This window comes from Eschrichtius robustus (assembly GCF_028021215.1).
Source record: "Eschrichtius robustus isolate mEscRob2 chromosome Y unlocalized genomic scaffold, mEscRob2.pri SUPER_Y_unloc_1, whole genome shotgun sequence".
In the NCBI taxonomy this organism is placed as follows: domain Eukaryota; kingdom Metazoa; phylum Chordata; class Mammalia; order Artiodactyla; family Eschrichtiidae; genus Eschrichtius; species Eschrichtius robustus.
Window position 1 is genome coordinate 1,069,385 of NW_027175152.1, and position 19,633 is coordinate 1,089,017.

Below are 19,633 nucleotides of genomic sequence, written 5' to 3' on the forward strand. Positions count from 1 at the left end.
AACCAATGATGGTGGATGCTTCGGGAGGGCCGAACTCCACACCCTCAAAGTGAGAAGACTCGGGAAGTGTGGGGAACCATGGCTTGTTTTCTTTTGTCCTGGCTGGAAAATAGAAGGTGTCACCGGGAAAGGTGTGAGGAATGAGGCAAGCAGCATCCAGCTGATAAAATGCCTCGAATCACAAGGCATGCTGTGTGCACCTTGTCCTGAATTCAAGCAGCAGACGGTAAAAGATGGCACAAAGGCGGTGTGAGCATATTTGCGATTTTTATCAGTGCTTCTCAAACGTTGTTGTTCCAAGGATGTGCTGACATCAGGCTACAGGGCAGATTCTGATCCAGCAGGTATTGCATGGGCTGGAGTCTCTGCATCTCCAGCAAGCCTGCAAAATGATGCCAGCGTTGCTGGGTCCCAATTATCCCCAACTATTTGGGGGAGCAAGATTCGAGAGCGTTCCCTCCAAGAGCAGTTGTGGGGATGGTGTGAATGAGGTGGGGTGGCTCTGGGTGCAGTGAAAGCAGCTGCGTAAGCAGATAGAGAAGTCTGAGAAATTAATTACTATCGTCCTGTCAGGGGAGGTGGAACAGGGTAGGAATGATAAACCCTAAAAACAGATAGATAGATAGATAGATAGATAGATAGATAGATAGATAGATAGATAGATAGATAGATTGAATAGATGATTGACGGACAGATATAAAGGATGAACAGTTGGATGAATGGATGGATACAGATACATAGATTATAGATAAACAGATATATGAATGCTAGATGGATAATGATTTATTAATACAGAGACATATGGATGGATGGATACATAGACATAGATAGTTGATAGAGATGATAGATGTAAGTAGGTAGGTAGGTAGATATAAATAGATGATAGTTGAGATAGATGATAGGTAGACAGATGGATAGGTATATGGAAAGAAAGAAGGAGGGAGGGATGGAAGGGACGGAAGAGAGGAGGAAAGATGCGATAGATAGGTAGATAGATAGATAGATGGAATAGTTTTATAGTTGCATGTTCCAGAAGTGATAAAGCACCACCATCAGAGATGACCAAGCCCATCTTGGTGGAGCTGAGTAACTTACACGCAAGGACGGTGAGTCATCTGGGTCATTTTTCGTGGTTGCACACTGTCCTTGTTTCCGTATTATCCCCACGTGCTTGTGGACGACTTTCATCTCCTGTTACCTCAAATTATTTTTACGCAGTGGGCCCCACCCCACTTAGCCATTATCAGGCTAGTTACTAGCAGTCAGATGACAGAGCTGTTTTTTCTTTCCCACAACTTCCTCCAAATGTACTCATCACCTCCCCTTTTCTGGACTCCCTGATTAGAAAAAAAAAAATCTAGGTTCTGCTAAGGGAGAAAAATGGTACTTTCTCTGCAGGTTCTTATCTTATTTAAAGAAATGGATATATAGGGGATCCCCTGGTAGCGCAGCGGTTAAGAATCCGCCTGCCAATGCAGGGTACACGGGTTTGAGCCCTGGTCCGGGAAGATCCCACATGCCGCGGAGCAACTAAGCCCATGAGCCACAACTACTGAGCCTGCGCTCTAGAGCCCACGAGCCACAACTACTGAGCCCACGTGCCACAATTACTGAAGCCCGTGCGCCTAGAGCTTGTGCTCCGCAACAAAGAGCAACCCCGCTCGCCGCAACTAGAGAAAGCCCGTGTGCAGCAACGAAGACCCAATGCAGCCAAAACTAAATAAATAAAATGAATAAATTTTTTAAAAAGAAATAGATATATAGAGAACGGTCTTTTACATGTCTACCTTTCTATAAAGTGACTATCAGCTCAAATACTTGCAAAACCTACAAATAACTGTTTTCTCAAGGCAAGAGCTTTAGGGAAAATGGGGGAGATTGAGGGCTCTTCCACATTTGGCTGAAAGGGAGGTCTTCGGACTAGTTCCTAAGGTCATTAGCTTCTAATAGGATGGGACTGAGAGCTGCTGGAAACAGAAGAATGTCCAGGGGGTCCAGCTGGGAGAAGCCCAGAAAGGAAAATTATTCTAAGTGCTTCGTCCCAGGGACCAGTAGAGAACTGTGCACTTGGGTGTTCCCACTGATGTAGGAGGGAAGTGGGGAGATGAATTTCTGGAGCCCCAAAATACAGCCTTAAAAAATGTCCCATAAAACTGGGAATTTAGATGGTGCCTCATTCCAAATACTAGAAGCATTATTACGCTTCAGTGGTAACATCTGTCAAGTCTTTACGATTTGTTTACGAGCACAGCTTGAAAACAAATCTCTCAAGGCATTCCGTATTATTGGATTTTAGGTACTGTCAGGGATTATTTTAGGGATTGTTTAGGTATTATTTTAGCTGTTACATAGGCAATGTTGAAATTACTTTTTCCAAATTATAATGACAGCCAAAATATGTAACACATCCGGGGGATATGTACTACTTACAGAGAAACTCTTACAGCAAGTGCTTAGAGATGTTTTAAGTTATTGGGTCAGCGGTTTAAAGAGCAATTACAGGCAGACCTCATCTCATTGCACAAATTGAGGGTTTGTGGCGACCCTGCCTATCACTGCCTATAAGTCTATAGACAGTCTATAACTCTATCAGTGTCGTTTTTCCAATTGCATTTGCTCACTTGGGGTCTGTGTCACATTTTGATAACTCTCGAAATATTTCAAACTTCTTCATTATTATATTTGTGATGGTGTCTGTGCTCAGTGATCTTTGGTGTTACTGCTATGACTTGCTGAAAGCTCAGGGGATGGTAAGCATTTTTTAGCAATATTTTAAAATTAAGGCCTGTGCATTGGTTTTTTTTTTAGACATAATGCTATTGCACACTTAATAGACTACAGTATAGTGTAAACATCACTTTTATATGCACTGGGAAACCCAGAAAAACTCTTGTAACTCGCTTTATTGTCATATTTGCCTTATTGCGGTGGTCTGGGACCCAATCCACAATATCTTCAAGATCTACCCATACTTGTTTTGAATTTTAAAACTTTCAAATGATAATCAAAACATGCTGTTCTAAGTAAGTTAGATGTACTAAGTCACTTCATCTGTATACCACCCTCCTAGAGTAGATGCTTTCATGTTACCAAAGGGAGCAGTGAAACCCAGAAGGTTCAAAAAGTTCCTCAAAGGCGCAGTAAGGAAATAAAATAACCAGGGTTTGAAACCAGGTAGTTTTTTTCTATTCCTCGTCAGTACAGAAAAAATATGTCCCCTGTAGGGATTCTGAAAAATCTAAAAGAAGAAAAAAAATCACTATCATCTTTCTATGCCTCGAGAAAACTGATAGCCTTGAATTTTAAAATGCTTATAATGTACACCTATGGTCACACACCCACCCCACCGACCGTCCACACTGGTACACACACTCTGACCACCTTCAGTGTGCTTATCGAAGTTTGTAGAATGTCAGTTGATTTAAAAACACAATTTATCAATTTCACCTACTGTTTTAGTTATGATTTGGAGGTTCATTTGGGGTCGTTAAACATCTGGAATCTCATTTTTGCTGAAATAACATTTTAAAACGCCAGTGGTGCCTGCCTCTCACCTCAATGGGTAAATATAGAACGTGAAACTCTGCATAGGAAGGTTAGAAAATCTAAGGGGATAGAGTTACATGGGGAAACACTGTAAATAATTTATAATGTAGGAGAGGAAGGCGTGCCAGCTGCAGCATGTTGGCCAAATGCCTTATAAAACCAGCTTTGGAAAGATGTGAAAGCAGGGAGAAACCTATTCACAGCCCAAGACGTTTGTGGGCCTGCCACCTGCCCATGTGGCCTCAGCACGTGCTTTGTGAAGTGTCTGTTATAATAACCTCACGAGTCCCAATGCCCGGACCCAACCACATGGGATTGCAGGAGGAACCCATTTTCCCAGACTTACACAGTGTCAGAAACCTTCGTTATCTGATGCGGCTGCAGTCTCCAATCCCACAGTTCTGTTGCAAAACTCCTTCTGTGGTCCTCACATCTTTGGAAGAGCATGCAGACCCCAAGTGAGACCAGACCCCAGGTTCTGTAAAAATCAAACAAACACACAAAAACCCTACTTTTGTTTAATGTTGTCATTTAGGTAGTATAATGCCATCTTTAATATCTCTCCTCTATTTATATGCAGTGTTTTTCCCACCTGACATCTGCAACTCATGTTTCTATGAGCAGTCATGTTTCTAACAGAAAAAGAATTTAACAGGACCTGTGGTCACCTTTGACAACGTTGAGCCCCATTTTTATCATAGACCTAAATGCTACCCATCAAATAACAAGATTTCACCCTGTTCTTCCAAATTGCTTTTCGATCACATTTAAATGTATTCTACGTACCGGCAGAAATAAGGCACACACTGACGTTTTAGGCTGTGTCTCTTTGTCAGTCTGGGGGCTTCTGTAAGATATTATGTAATGTGGAGAGCTAAAGTTCTGTATTTTGAATTAATTGTCAGGGTGACCAGGGAAAATAACAATTTATATCATGTCCGCAAAGATTATATGCAAAAGTATGTGAGCGTTGGCTGATCTGCAGGCGCTAGCAAAACACATGAAAGTTCCCTTTATAAAAAAATGGTCCCCGGAAATATCATTCCAGTATTAGGCTTATGAGAGAAATGGACAACTTTGACTCCTCTGATGTTGAAGAAGTTGTGTGCAACTTCAAAATTATGCTATCTTTATGGGTGTTTAGTGTCCAAAATCGGAGGAAATGTCACCTTCAGCTGTGGGGCATGAAAATCAAATGTTGCATGTACCTTTCTCCTCATAGGAGCTTTGAGCTCCTAGATTTACAGCAAAAATAATTTAGTAGAAAAAGTGTCCCCTTGGGGGCCGAGATTCCTAAAATGGATGGATTCTTGTCTATACCAAAAAGTCACGGGGTACCTTATATATTTGTTTAACATCTTTATTGGAGTATAATTGCTTTACAATGGTGTGTTAATTTCTGCTGTATAACAAAGTGAATCAGCTCTACGTATACATATACATATATCCCCATATCCCCTCCCTCTTGCGTCTCCCTCCCTCCCTCCCTATCCCACCCCTCTAGGTGGACACAAAGCACCGAGCTGATCTCCCTGTGCTATGCGGCTGCTTCCCACTAGCTATTGATTTTACATTTGGGGTAATATATTTAATTCTTTCATTTACCATAACATGCTTTGTTGCTCAGTTACATTGAGAGAAATGTTGGAACCACATAATGCAATATTTCTATGAAGAAGCACCAGAAATTGACTTTCATTATATAATCTACCATATGATTAATATAAAGACCACAGTAATCCTGTAGCAAATAAACAGTGTATGATTTGAGCCGTGCTACCTTTCTTCATCCTAGATGGGCGGAACCCTTACTGAATTCCCTACAATTACATGCTTGTATCAACTGTCTTGAATTCAATATAATTTAGGACAGCAGTTCAATTTCATGCATGTTTTAAGTTACTTCTCTTATTTCCTTTAATAGAGAGGCAGATCATGCATTGTGTGTGTGTGTGTGTGTGTGTGGGCAGGGTGCTTGTTTTCTCTGCTTTAATGACTTTACAAAATCTTCATTTCTTTACCCCCATTTCCTTTCCCTTCATTGGTATAGCCTGTGAATTTCTCAGTAAGGAAAGCTCAATGTCTCCATTACAAAATATGAATGATTAATATTAACCACAAAAATGATGACCAGATCACGGAGAGCCTCTCACACGAAGAACATAAACGGAACACAGAATGGGCATGTTTGAAATATAGGAAGGCAAAGAGATTCAGCCATGTTACATTAGGACCATTGCAAGATCAAGCCAATGCAAGATGTAGAAAACTGATAACCCAGGGAGGAAAAGTTGGGGCAAAGCAGAGAGAGAAGATTCTGAAAAGAGAGCATTTCTGATTGAAATGTCCTCTTCCAGGTGCAGTTTGTGTATCTATGACAACCCTAGTTGGACGGGTTTCTTTTCCTTGTAATAATGTCACAAATCAAAGACACACCATCGTTATACAGACAAAAATTCTTTGTTTTTGATGTTCATAGATTTCCCAACTCCTCCCTTACCTACAGACTTTATCCCTGTTGCATGATGTTTAAGCACTTTATTAAGGATATCATGAGTTCAGATGATGGATACATAAGAGAGGAAATCAGAAATAAGTAGATAACAGTGGTCCTTTGTCTTTTCAATGAATGTGACACTCTTTCTTTTGAATCTCTTAAGGGGATTCTTCTCACTGAATATTCTACTTCCACAAAACCCAAACCTATATTTCTAGTCTCTGTGCTTCCCAGCATTCTTTTCCGTCATGCAACACATCCTATTTGGGTAGTATCTTCCTTTTTATTTTCTTTTGTACCGCCATAACAGAATCGCCTCAGAAGGGAGTTTTACAGGAGGCATACTTGTAAATTTGTCATGAACCCTATTTTGTGTCAGCCTAAAATTTTGCTCCATCAGACCAGTGGTGCGTCAAAATGACACGGAAGCAAGGTGGCTCCTGCCCGCAGTTTCCAATAGCAAGTCCAGCTTGGGGTGGCAAGGCTGCTTCTCCCAGCCAGGTGAATCAGATTGGAAAGGACCCTTAATTTATAGAAAAGGACGGCTGTCAACAGCACTGTGAAAAGAAGTGTGTCCAAGAGACAATCGAATGCACTTTGAGACCTGAACAGACCCCCGCTTGGATTTTAATTTTCAAAAACCACGTATTTGTGTCTAGCCTATTGCAAAAAGATATAGTACCAAGGGTCAGGCGTTGAAATAATATAAGTTTCTCTGTAGAATATATGCAGAATGTCTCTTTCCGTGCTGCCCCTCTTCATTCTAAAGCCAGCTGCTAGCCTGTCTCCTGTGCAGAGATGGTGGGGATGGTATGATCTCTAATGAGCTAACCAGGGGGAAAAGAAAGAAAAATGCACTTCACTGCAGCCTCTTATTGACGCCTTAGTGAGCATCAGGCTAATGGTGGAAACTACTTTCCAGCCTAAGATGAACACAAAGGCTGCGCTCCTCTTGGTTGGAACGGATGGTGATGCCAACAGTGGTCTCACCTGTGTTTCTTAAGATATGGGTGTGTTTCTTAAGATATATGTGCAGAAAAGTCAATGGCCAGGCACGTTCTTGCAGAATCGCAAATAAAGGCAGCAATTTGAGGACATATTTTTTTCCTTTTTTTTTTTTTTTTTAATTGAAGTATACCTGTTTTACCATATTGTGCCAACCTCTGCTGCACAGCAAAGTGACTCAGTTATACACATAGAGACATTCTTGTTTTATATTCTTTTCCATTATAGTTTATCACAGAATATGGAATACAGTTCCCTGTGCTCTACAGCAGGACCTTGTTGTTTATCCATTCTACATGGAATAGTTTGCATCTACTAACCCCGAACTCCCATTCCATCCCTCTCCCTCCCCCTCTCCCCTTTGGCAACCACCAGTCTGTTCTCTATGTGAGAACATACATTTTTTTTTTATTTTCAGTGAATGATCACAGGAGATGCGTTGACGAGTAAAATAAAAGCCATCTTCCTGTATACGCAATGGGAGTAATCTGCATTCAACCTCCCAAGGGAAAGACGTGGAGCTTTCTGCTAAGGAATCCTGTTATGTTAACCTGCAAGGCATGTGTCTAAATAAGAGGGAAGCACCCAGGAGGCAGGGACCAAAATCAGGGGGGCTAGAGCTTTGTCCTTCACTGGCCAAGTGAAGGTCAAGTGACCTTAGACAGGTTACTTAGTTTCTATGTGTTTATCTGCTACAAAGGGACAGGGTTTGGGCCTCAGGGTCCAGTTAGAGATAAAACAAGATGGCATATTTGAGAATTCGTTATAAACGCATACAAATCTCAAAGGGTCCTGGGTAATCTAATTCTCTTTCAAGTTTGTTCCCAGGCAATAGTTGGAGAAAGATGTCACTCTATCCTGCTGACTTCTAGGAACTCTGCTTAACAACCTGGCATCATTCGTGTTTTGTTTTCTCTTTATTCATCTGGCATCTTTACAGCTAAGACACAACTAGGTCCTGTGGGGATACATGAGAAAGAAGAGCACTTGCTTTGTTTATCTCTTAGGAGATGGCACAGACACAGCATAAAGAAAAAGAGAATATTTTGAAAATAATACTCAACTGGTATTTACAGGAGGAGAGAAAATGAAGAGAAAGGTGCATTTAGTAGGTGGGGTGTGTCTCAGATGTGATGCTTCTGATCTTAAAGGAAGCAGATGTGAATGGTAAAAAGAAAGCACTCAAATGTCCTCCCATGGTTATCACACATCTATACACACACACTATGTTAGGATGTCTAAATCCTAATAATCTCTTTGGTGTGTGAGGTGTGGTTAAAGAGAAGGGATGACATTGATTTTGGCAGTTTTCCAAGATTTTTATGGAACAAAAAGTTATTGGAAAATTTTCCTCAAGTTTCTTGATCAGTAGGAAGTCTTAATATATATCCCTGTGTAGTATTAATTATAATATATATGATACACTTATAATTTATATACACACCTTCACTTCTTTCATCAAGAGACAATATTTTGTGAGACATAAAAGATATATATATATGCACATATATAGGTGTATATATTCTAGTATTATACTGGCTATTAAAAATATATATGTATATAATTTTATTATCTGTGATGGCTATATATCTAATACAAAAATACTATATATCTAATACAAAAATATATATAATATATACTGTGTGCATATATAATATATCCTATATATAAAGATGTAGTATATAATAAATATATATATTACATACATATATGCAGTATATATATATATATATATATATATATATATATATATATACACACACACTCAACTGTTGGTGGGGAAAAAAATGTCTATAGGGCATAGAAACGTTTTTTTCACTTTTATTGGGGTATAGTTGATTCAACGTTTTCTTTTGAAACACACCAATTATATACTTTTTCAGATTTACTCTTATAAATGCTCCATCCAGTACTTGGACATAAATCTTTACTTTTCTTGGACTAGTTGATGAAAGATCTTTAGATAAACACAATCTGTATCGTTCATTTCAGTGTCATTTAAACCGGCAGTCCTAAGACAAAAGAAGGTTGTTGGGACGTGAGCTTGGTCTTTTCATGTGAGCATCGTATGGGCACTAGAGGTCTTGATAATGTCACTATATGCCTCCTTGAAAGACAGACAGCACCAGCTTAGACATAAGTCGACACCCAATGGGGAAAAGCTCTCGTAAGCACGTTATTGTCCCAGCAGCAGAAAAGCCATTACTTACAAATGTAAAAAGGTGATAGTACTGAGGTCACTTTTCCTTAATCCAGTTGGACTGATATCTGTCTTGTCTTTTGGAGGCCAACTTCTGCTTCCGGCTTTAGAAAATATTTTTACTAGATTTTAAGGAGGTACTCAAACACACACACATGCACGCACACACTATATGATGTAGGGCTAAGGACATGTGTGTGTGTAAAATATATGTGGTAGATGGTAAATATATACTATGTATGGAAATATATAAATATAAATAAATGTATATTATATATTTATAAATCTAAATTTTATATCTCTATATCTATCTCTCTATATCTATCTATCTATCTATCTATCAATATCTATCTATCTCTCTATCAGTATCTGTCTAATCTCTCATCTATCCATGTCTATCTTATCTATCTTTATTCTCTAATAAAATCCTGTATCAATCATCTATCGATCTATCATCTACCTATCATCTCTATCTCTATCTATCTGTCAATCTATCTTTATCTATCTGTCTATCTTTCTATCTATCTATCTATCCATCCATATGTTTTACTAAACCATTAGAAGTTCTTTCTATGAAGCTGACCAGGGTCGTTTGCAAAGGTGTCACTGGAAGAACATTAGACAGGATTTTCTCATCCATTCTCTTCTCCTCTCCTTGTGACACAATATTTTGTGAGAGGTGAGAGAACTTGGTCTCAAACCACACTGATTCCCATTCCAGCTCCCACACTGACTAGCTGCGTAACCTTGGATACCTGACATATATTCTCCATTTCTTCCCTCCTATGGTTTTAGGATGGTAATATGAATCATGACATATAAATCATAGGAATATTATAAATATCTTTAGGTTTCCTTCTTTTTCCAGTGCATGTGTAGGAACAGTATCATCAGAAAAACTATACATTTTAACAGAGAAAAAACCACAAATGAATGCAACGTGGTCCACGAAACCACAAGAGTGGCCCAGTAGGTGGCGCCATCCGCTCTGTGTCAGGACTGACAGCAAAATCTTGAGAGAAAGTCAGGGAAGGACGGTCAATGGTGTGACATAGGCAGTGCCCTGTTGACCTGAAATGCGACCCAGGGGACCAGGCTCCCCACCAGTATTCCCAAAACCTCTGTTAAAGCACTCATCACCATCCTTCCTATGTAGCCTCATGACAGTCAAACTTATCTGAAAGAGGAAGATCTTCTGGTCTTGTAGACTCCCTTCCAGCTCAATGACCACTTTTTTCATTCAATCTCCCAGAGGAAACAGACGCAAAATCCCAACCTAGACTTCACTATCAATCAGCAGCGAACTAGAGCTTTCGACAAGCATCTATGACCATCTATTGAGTTAATATCCTTGGATTCACACTACATCATCTGAAAATTAAAAAAAAAAAAAATCTCCAAAATATTACATTGCGAATTTGTGACATCTCAGTTGGAGAAATTTCCACTGCTTCAGATACAAATTGGAGAATTATTATTGTATTTGGTTCTTGTAAAATCGGCTCTAGGAAAAGATGGTAATTATTTCAAAAGGATGGGCAGAGGAATATACACAAATATATCATTCTCAACTATGGTTCTTGAAAGAAGTGAATTATGTGATGTAAATCCCTCAGTTGGGACGTATGGGCTTTGCATCATGTAGGTCATATTCTGTAAAAGCTCTAATGCCTAGTTTCTACAACGTTTTTCATTGGAAATTTCATTTGAAATTTTATCATGAAGTTTATTGCATGGCACCACTAAAATAATTCTGTTCTGTATTAGAATATATTGACACTCAGCATCCCTTATGAGATGTTCTTATTTTCACAGGTGAGAACTTACGTCCCAAAGTGCTAAATGATTTGTGTCAAAAAGCTGTTTCTTAAAATTGGTCTATTCCAGGGATCTTTACTGAGTGACTTTTATGTGTCTGATTTCCTGCGTGCTTCTGGGACACACTCAGTTTCAAGTAGAAGCACAGCTTACAGTTTAGCTGAAAAGGTAAATAATATGAACCAGGAAACAGAGCTGCAGTTTCAAACTGTGTTTTGTTATTATTTTTTAACATCTTTATTGCAGTATAATTGCTTTACAATGGTGTGTTTGTTTCTGCTGTACAACAAAGTGAATCAGCTATACATATACATATATCCCCATATCCCCTCCCTCTTGCATCTCCCTCCCACCCTCCCTATCCCACCCCTCTAGGTGGTCACAAAGCACCGAGCTGATCTCCCTGTGCTATGTGGCTGCTTCCCACTAGCTATCTATTTTACATCTAGTAGTGTATATATGTCCATGCCACTCTTTCACCACTTCGTCCCAGCTTACCCTTCCCCCTCCCCACGTCCTCAAGTCCATTCTCTACGTCTGCATCTTTATTCCTGTCCTGCCCCTAGGTTCTTCAGAACTTTTTTTTTTTTTTTTTAGATTCCATATATATGTGTTAGCATACGGTATTTGTTTTTCTCTTTCTGACTTACTTCACTCTGTATGACAGACTCTAGGTCCATCCACCTCACTACAAATAACTCAAATTCATTTCTTTATATGGCAGAGTAATATTCCGTTGTAAATATGTGCCAACTCTTCTTTATGCATTCATCTGTTGATGTATACTTAGGTTGCTTCCATGTCCTGGCTATTGTAAATAGAGCTGCAATGAACATTTTGGTACATGACTCTGTTTGAATTATGGTTTTCTCAGGGTATATGCCCAGTAGTGGGATTGCTGGGTCATATGGTAATTCTATTTTTAGTTTTTTAAGGAACATCCATACTGTTCTCCATAGTGGCTGTATCAATTTACATTCCCACCAACAGTGCAGGAGGGTTTCCTTTTCTCCACACCCTCTCCAGCATTTATTGTTTGTAGATTTTTTGATGATGGCCATTCTGACCAGTGTGAGGTGATACCTCACTGTAGTTTTGATTTGCATTTCTCTAATGATCAGTGATGTTGAGCATCCTTTCATGTGTTTGTTGGCAATCTGTATATCTTCTTTGGAGAAATGTCTATTTAGGTCTTCTGCCCATTTCTGGATTGGGTTTCAAACTGTGTTTTGAATTGTACATACAGGACCTGATGATGGAATAAAATAGGTGTGTGGGGTGCATCCTCGGACAGGGGCTGCCTGGGAAACAGAGACAGTCTGATCAGAGCTGAATCCTGCAGGATGAGAAAGACCCCATCGTGCAAATGTTTAGGGATAGGAGGGAGGAGAGGTGTAGATAGACGGGGTTAGATTGACAGGTCAGGACCTTTATAAGGACTGAAGGAAGATTTGGAGGGCTGGAATGTAGACGGAGTAGGTGGGTTAAAAGGTGAGGCTGTAAATGTGAGTAGGAGTGAAATCTATGACCTTGTGGTTCTCGTGAGAGATGGGTAGATTGCTGGCAATTCACAGGGAAATGACTGGTTTTAGCAGAACAGTGACATGAGGCTTACATCAACAGAACTCCGTGAAATTTGGCAGAGGGCAGAAGCGGAGTGGGGAGGGCAAGGTGCTTTGTGAGCTCCATTTCAAGCCAAGGAGGGGAGGGGGAAAAGAGGTGGCTTACATGAAATAATACAGAAGAGAAACGATGGCTTCTGTGTTTGTTGTGGGCATAGGAGCCCATGGGCTTGCCCTTGGATAGGCAAGGGCAGATATGGAAGAAGCCAAAAGTCTACTCGTTGGAAAAAAAAAAAAACTGAGTATGACTTCTTGTCATTAGGAAGGGAGGAAAGAACTCCAGGGAAGAAATCAAAATGCCTTTTCTGGACATGAAAAATGCAAGAACCCATGAGATATTTGAGGGCCTACATCAAGGATTTGACACCAGAGCTCAGGGAAGAGGTGAAATTGGCAAATGTCAACAGTATATGGTATCTAATCTGGGAATGGATGCTTATACCCAAGACAGAGGTGCCTAGAAGTCATTTCGTTTTATTAAATTTTTTAAATTTAATTTTTATTTTATTAACATTGGAGTATAGTTGACTTACAATGTTGTATTAGTTGCAGGTGTACAGCAAAGTGATTCAGTTATACATATGCATGTATCTATTCTTTTCCAGATTCTTTTCCCATATAGGTTATTATAGAGTATTGAGTAGAGTTCCCTGTGCTATACAGTAGGTCCTTGTTGGTTATCTCTTTTATATATAGTAGTGTGTATATGTTAATCCCAAACTCCTAATTTATCCCTCCCCCCTCCCCTTTTGTAACCGTACGTTTGTTTTCTATATTCGTGCATCTGTTTCTGTTTTGTAAATAAGTTCATTTGTATCATTTTTTAGATGCACATATAAGTGATATCATGTGGTATTTGTCTTTCTCTGTCTGACTTAGTTCACTCAGTATGACAGTCTCTAGGTCCATCCATGTTGCTGCAAATGGCATTATTTCATTCTTTTTATGGCTGAGTATATTCCATTGTATATATGTACCACATCTTCTTTATCCATTCATCTGTTGATGGGCATTTAGGTTGTTTCCATGTCTTGGCTATTGTAAATAGTGCTGCCATGAACATAGGTGTGCATGTATCTTTACGGATTATAGTTTTGTCTGGATATACACCCAGAAGTGGGATTGCTGGGTCATATGGTAGCTCTAGTTTTAGTTTTTGAGGAAACTCCATACTATTCTCCATAGTAGCTGCACCAACTTACATTCCCACCAACAGTGCAAGAGGGTTCCCTTTTCTCCACACCCTCTCCAGCATTTATTGTTTGTAGACTTTTCGATGATGTCCATTCTGACCGGTATGAGGTGATACCTCACTGTAGTTTTGATTTGCATTTGTCTAATAGTTAGCGATGTTGAGCATCTTTTCATGTGCTTTTTGGCCATCTAGAAGTCATTTCTAAAGAAGCACAATGTTCAGTTAGGAGGGGGAGGAGGAGGGTTTAACGTTCTCAGGAACTGCCAAATTGCTTTCTGTAGCAGCTACCCCATTTTACATTCCCACCAGCACTGTTATCAGGGTTCTGATTTCTCTACATCCTCTCAACACATCATCTTTTCTAAAAAAATAAATTTTAGCCACTGTGGGTTTGAAGTGATATCTCACTGCAATTTTGATTTGCATTTTCCTAATGACGTTGAGCATCTTGTTATATGTTTAGTAGCCATTTTTATCTTTCCTTTAGAGAAATATCTATTTGATCCCTTTATTTTCTTTAAAAATTGGACTATTTGTCTTTTGATTGCTGAATGAATCTACCTTCAAGGTTTAAAGTCTTTAACTACTCTAAAGGTACCTTTAACTACTTTAAAGGTAGTTTTGGTGGGAGAACAAACTGATTGGAGTGGATGGAATAAAGATAAAGCAATGGGCATGGTGATAAAATATGAACACCTGAAAGATGTTCGTAAAATATAGCTGGATATCCATCCCCGATCCTGATTACTATGTTCATTCGTAAATCAAATATGTTTGGTTTTCTTTTAAGTTGTACACTGGCCTGACTTTTGGATCATGGGTGGAATGGAAAGCAGAGTTATTAATACCTGCCATATTTTGATGTAGTTTTGGCTTGGAGAGAGACCAACAGTGCAAGCTGTGATTTTACCATAGAATAATGCATGCTCGCAAGAAAATAATGTATTCTAAAATGCTTTTATTCTATTATCACGGCCATGGGCTGATTCCTTTAACTTAGTAACTCTTTAGAACAGAATTTTTTTTTTTAATTTTGAATTTTATTTAATTAAATTTTTTATACAGCAGGTTCTTATTAGTCATCCATTTTATACACTTCAGTGTATCCATGTCAATCCCGATCTCCCAATTCATCACACCACCATCCCCGCCCCCCCGCCACTTTCCCCCCTTGGTGTCCATACATTTGTAGAACAGTATTTTTGATCTCCTTGTTTGCTACTAGGGTGTAGCCCCAAAGAAACCATTGCCCCAACCCCCTGCACTGATTGACAACACTGGTAAGTCTGACCTTACGTCATTAACAAATCATCCTTGTATGAGAAACTGCCTCCTTATTAGCCCTCTGCTAAGTTGCAGAATTACCGGGAAAAAATTCTCCTATGAATCAATTTCTCCCATTATTTTCTAACTTCCCATCATCTTTCTATCACGTGTATCAACTTGACCCATTTAGCGATTTCACTCAACTAACTGTTAGCAATGTAAGCTGACTTTTGTTTCTGCTATACTAGGTTTACACTCTGCAATCTGGAACCCTGTGCTAGAGAAGTTAACTTATCGCTCAACATCTATTTATATTAATGAGTCATGAATGATGCCCCTTTCATTGTTTTTATTGGTGTAGAATTGGAAAGGAAAGAGTTACAGTTGTTTCTGCCATATGAAGATTCCTAGAACTTGGCCACCCTTCCGAATGCTAAATTTTCAATGAAATCCAGCTTAACTAATTTGTGTTGAAATGTAAGACCAACCTTCCTCATTCTGCCTTTTGCCATAGCTGAAAGAAACTGCTCTCTTCTACACCCTTAATATCTCTTCTTATCCTCATGCTAAATGCCAGCGATGACATTTGTGGTCTCCACAGATAGATGCCACTGAAATATAAATGAGAACAGAGTCTCCCTTGCTATTTAATGGGCTAAACCGAGTTACACCTGCTTGTCGTAATTCAGTTCTATATGATTTTCATGTAGTGAGTGCTTTGAGCTTGTTATTGCAATAATGAACAAGAGACTTACAACATTAAAGGAAGGAAGGAAGATATCTAATGTTTTATTTAGTGCTATCCCCGACCAGAGTACGTCTGATTAAAAGAAGAAAATCACTATTTGCATAAGTTAGTTCCAGAATGTATTCATAGCCTCGCAAATGAATGACGCCTCTTGTTGATTGAAAAGATCTAATTAACAATAATTTTATCAGATGAAGATTGTGATTGATTGATTTGCACTCTAGAGAAGTTCTTTCCCAGCAATAGTAGCAGTTACGCCAACCTAGCCCACTCTGGCTGCTTTCTTGATGTGACCTATCTTCCAAACCCAGGGGTGGGGACCCAATTTTTTTTTTTTTTCCCGTGCCAAAACTATCTTGATTTCTCCCCCAACTTGGAAAGGAGCTCCAGAACAAAATGTTCAAGGGAATGACCCAAGTGACTACAGGAATTCAGCAAGGCTGCACTGGCAAACAAGATACTTTGAATTCAGGAGTTTGCTTGTGTCAGGATTGTGGCTAATGAACCAAGTAAGAGAGGAATGCAATAGAAAATGGTTGAGACTCAGATGTGGGAGCCAATGATGAGACATGTTTTTGATTCTTGGAACCCATTCCCCAGTTATGATTTACCACCTTGGATAGTTACCTGATAGACTTTATTTTTCCAAAACACCTGCCTCTATCATCCTTCTACCTGAAACCCATGATTCTCCCTGCTCTCGTGCATCCTTGTGAGTTGTTATCTCTTGCTGTATCACAAATTACAACATATGTGTGACATAAGACAGCACACGTATTATCCCACAGTTTCTGTGAGTTAGGAGTCCAGGGATGACTTAGTTGGGTCATCTGTCTTAGGGTCCCTCACGAGACTGCCATCAGAGTGGTGGCCATGACTGAGGTCTCCTCTGAAGGCTTGACTGGGGAAGGGTCCATTGTCAAGCTCAGTCAAGCTGTGGGCAGAAATCAGTTGCTCATGAGCTGTTGGATGGAGGGTCTCAACTGGTGTCATAGTCTACTCAGGCTCTTAACAAAATACCATAGACTTAAGGGGCTTAAACAATAGATACTTATTTCTCACTGTTCTGGAGACTGGGAAGCCCAAGGTCAAGGTGTCATCAAGGTAAGGTTTCATTCTTTGTCCTCTAATCTTGACATGCAGCTGGTTACAATCTCCCTGTGTGCTCTCATGATCTCTTCTTTGTGTGCATTGGGAGAGGGGGTGGCAGGGAGAGAGAGTGCTTTGGGTCTCTCTTCTTATAAGGATAGTAACCCGTCATGGTGGCCTCAACCTCATATTAGGTTTAGACCTAATTATTTCCCAAAGGCTCCACCTCAAATACCATCACACTGGGGCTTACGGCTTCAATGTATGCATTCTGGAGAGGACACAAACATTTAGTCCATAACAATTGGCCAGAGGCCACCCTAATTTCCTTGTCACTTGGACCTCCTCAAACATAGCTGCATATTTTATCAATGCCTATAAGTCAAGAAGGTGATAGAGTCACACAAGATAGAAGTCAGATCTTTTATGAATTAATCACAAAAGTGACATCCTATTACTGGGAAATCAATGGCACAGCCAACACTTAATGTTCACAAAGATGTGAACACCAATACTTGGGGATCATCAGGGACTCTTTTTTTTTTTCTTTTTCTTTTTTAGTTTTTATTGGAGTATAGTTGATTTACAATGTAGTGTTAGTTTCAGGTGTACAGCAAAGAGAATCAGTTATACATATACATATATCCACTCTTTTTTTTAAGGTTCTCTTCCCATATAGGTCATTACAGACTATTGAGTAGAGTTCCCTGTGCTATACACCAGGTTATTATTAGTTATCTATTTTATATATATAGTAGCATGTATATGTCAACCCCAGTCTCCCAATTTATCCCTCCCCCCACCCTTATGTCCTGGCAACCATAAGATTGTTTTCTACATCAGTGACTCTACTTCCATCAGGGACTCTTTTAGAATGAGTCTCCCACGGGGAACTTCCCCGACCCTCCAGCTCGATACTATCTGGCTGAGGTTTGTAATTGAACAAGAGATGAAAGATGCTCCCAGTTTATATCTGCTTCTTAGCCTGGTATCTACTATGGGAGTAGCTCCAGAAGCCAAGAAGATAACCAAAGGACATATGAAAATGATGGAGTCCAAACCACACATATGTAATTCAGAATCGGAAGACTGTTAACCATACCTCTATGTAAAATGCTATGAAAGATAGTAACTGATCGATTCTGCCCTTCACCCTCTTCAGATAAAATCTTTGCGATTGTTTCAAAATATTTAACACTTTGTGAAATTTACTATTAATAATACCAATACAAACAAAGCCCTTCCATTTTTCTTTTTCTTTTTTTGGTTGCGCCTTGCGGCATGCGGCATGAGGCATGTGGGATCTTAGTTTCCTGACCAGGGATGGAACCTGCACCCCCTGCAATGGAAGCACAGAGTCTTAACCACTGGACCACCAGGGAAGTCCCAAAGCCCTCCCATTTTTAACAGTTACTAAAAATGTAGAAGAGAATACCTATGGTAATGAAGATAGAAAAACATTTACAAATCCCTGCAAGAAAATGAGAAATGCTACTTAACCACTATCAGTTCTTGAAAGAAACATTGTTTATCCATCTTCATGTAAAATTTTCAGTGATGTTTCAGTCCTTTGTAAGACTATAGCCAGACATCCCAGTTCTGAGATAATTCAAGTTAAAAACAAGTGTTAGAGTGACACTTTCTCTAAAATCCGTGCCCTGTGATTATGCTGTGGCACATTTTTCTTATGCATTTTATTAAAGTGATTATTCACTCCTTTAATTAATGTAAATTTCATGTCAGTTATAGCCATGCAACTATCTCAGTGCCACTTCTATATTCCTACACAGTGAATATGAACATCATTCCATCTTGACCATGTATATAGTTTGTTGCAGTCTACTGAAATGTCAAAGTTTTAAAATTTCTATTTAGAAGGTTACATTTCTACCAAATCATATAATGAAGAGTGCCTATCAGCTGGGGATAATATATGTCATCTTCTGTGTTCTTCATTAGCATCAAAAGGGTTCTATGGTTGTGCAGATGCACATGAGCTGAGGTTTGTCCACAGAAAACTGAAGGGTGGTGTTGTTTTTCTGTAGATTATTTTCGTATTTATATAATGAAATGTAAAGGAAGTCTATTGGGTTATCAGAGAGGTTACCACTGACATGCAAATCAGCGCTAAATATTCTATCTGGTTCTCTAAGAGTTCAGGTGCCTCGTGTACCATGTCTTGTCCCAATGCCTTGCCCAGCCTGGGCCATGCTAGACTCTTCTTCATCTATTGTGCTAACCAGAAGCATCTGCGAGGAAAAATAAAAGTAAGAAGATGTATTTTCCACTGTTGTTACTTCTGGATGAAGGCTTTATGATTGTATAATGATATAATCTAACATGTACAAAGTCCAAGTGCAATGACTTAACAGTCTGGGAAATATCACATTCTTTCTTCAACTTGTTGAGGAAATACAGTAATTATTATCAGTATCTGTCCATGGTTTTCAATGAACAAATTGGTTTTCATTTATATTTCTAAGGAACAGCCTCAAGGAATCATTGATGCTGTGCGTGTCCTCCAAAACCGTTCAATTCCTTCACATGTTGAAAAGATGTTTATGATAATGCTGTATTTTCCTTTGAAGTCCACAATTCCACTCAAGTAAACCAGAGTCATGATGAGGTCATGATTTCATCTTCTCAA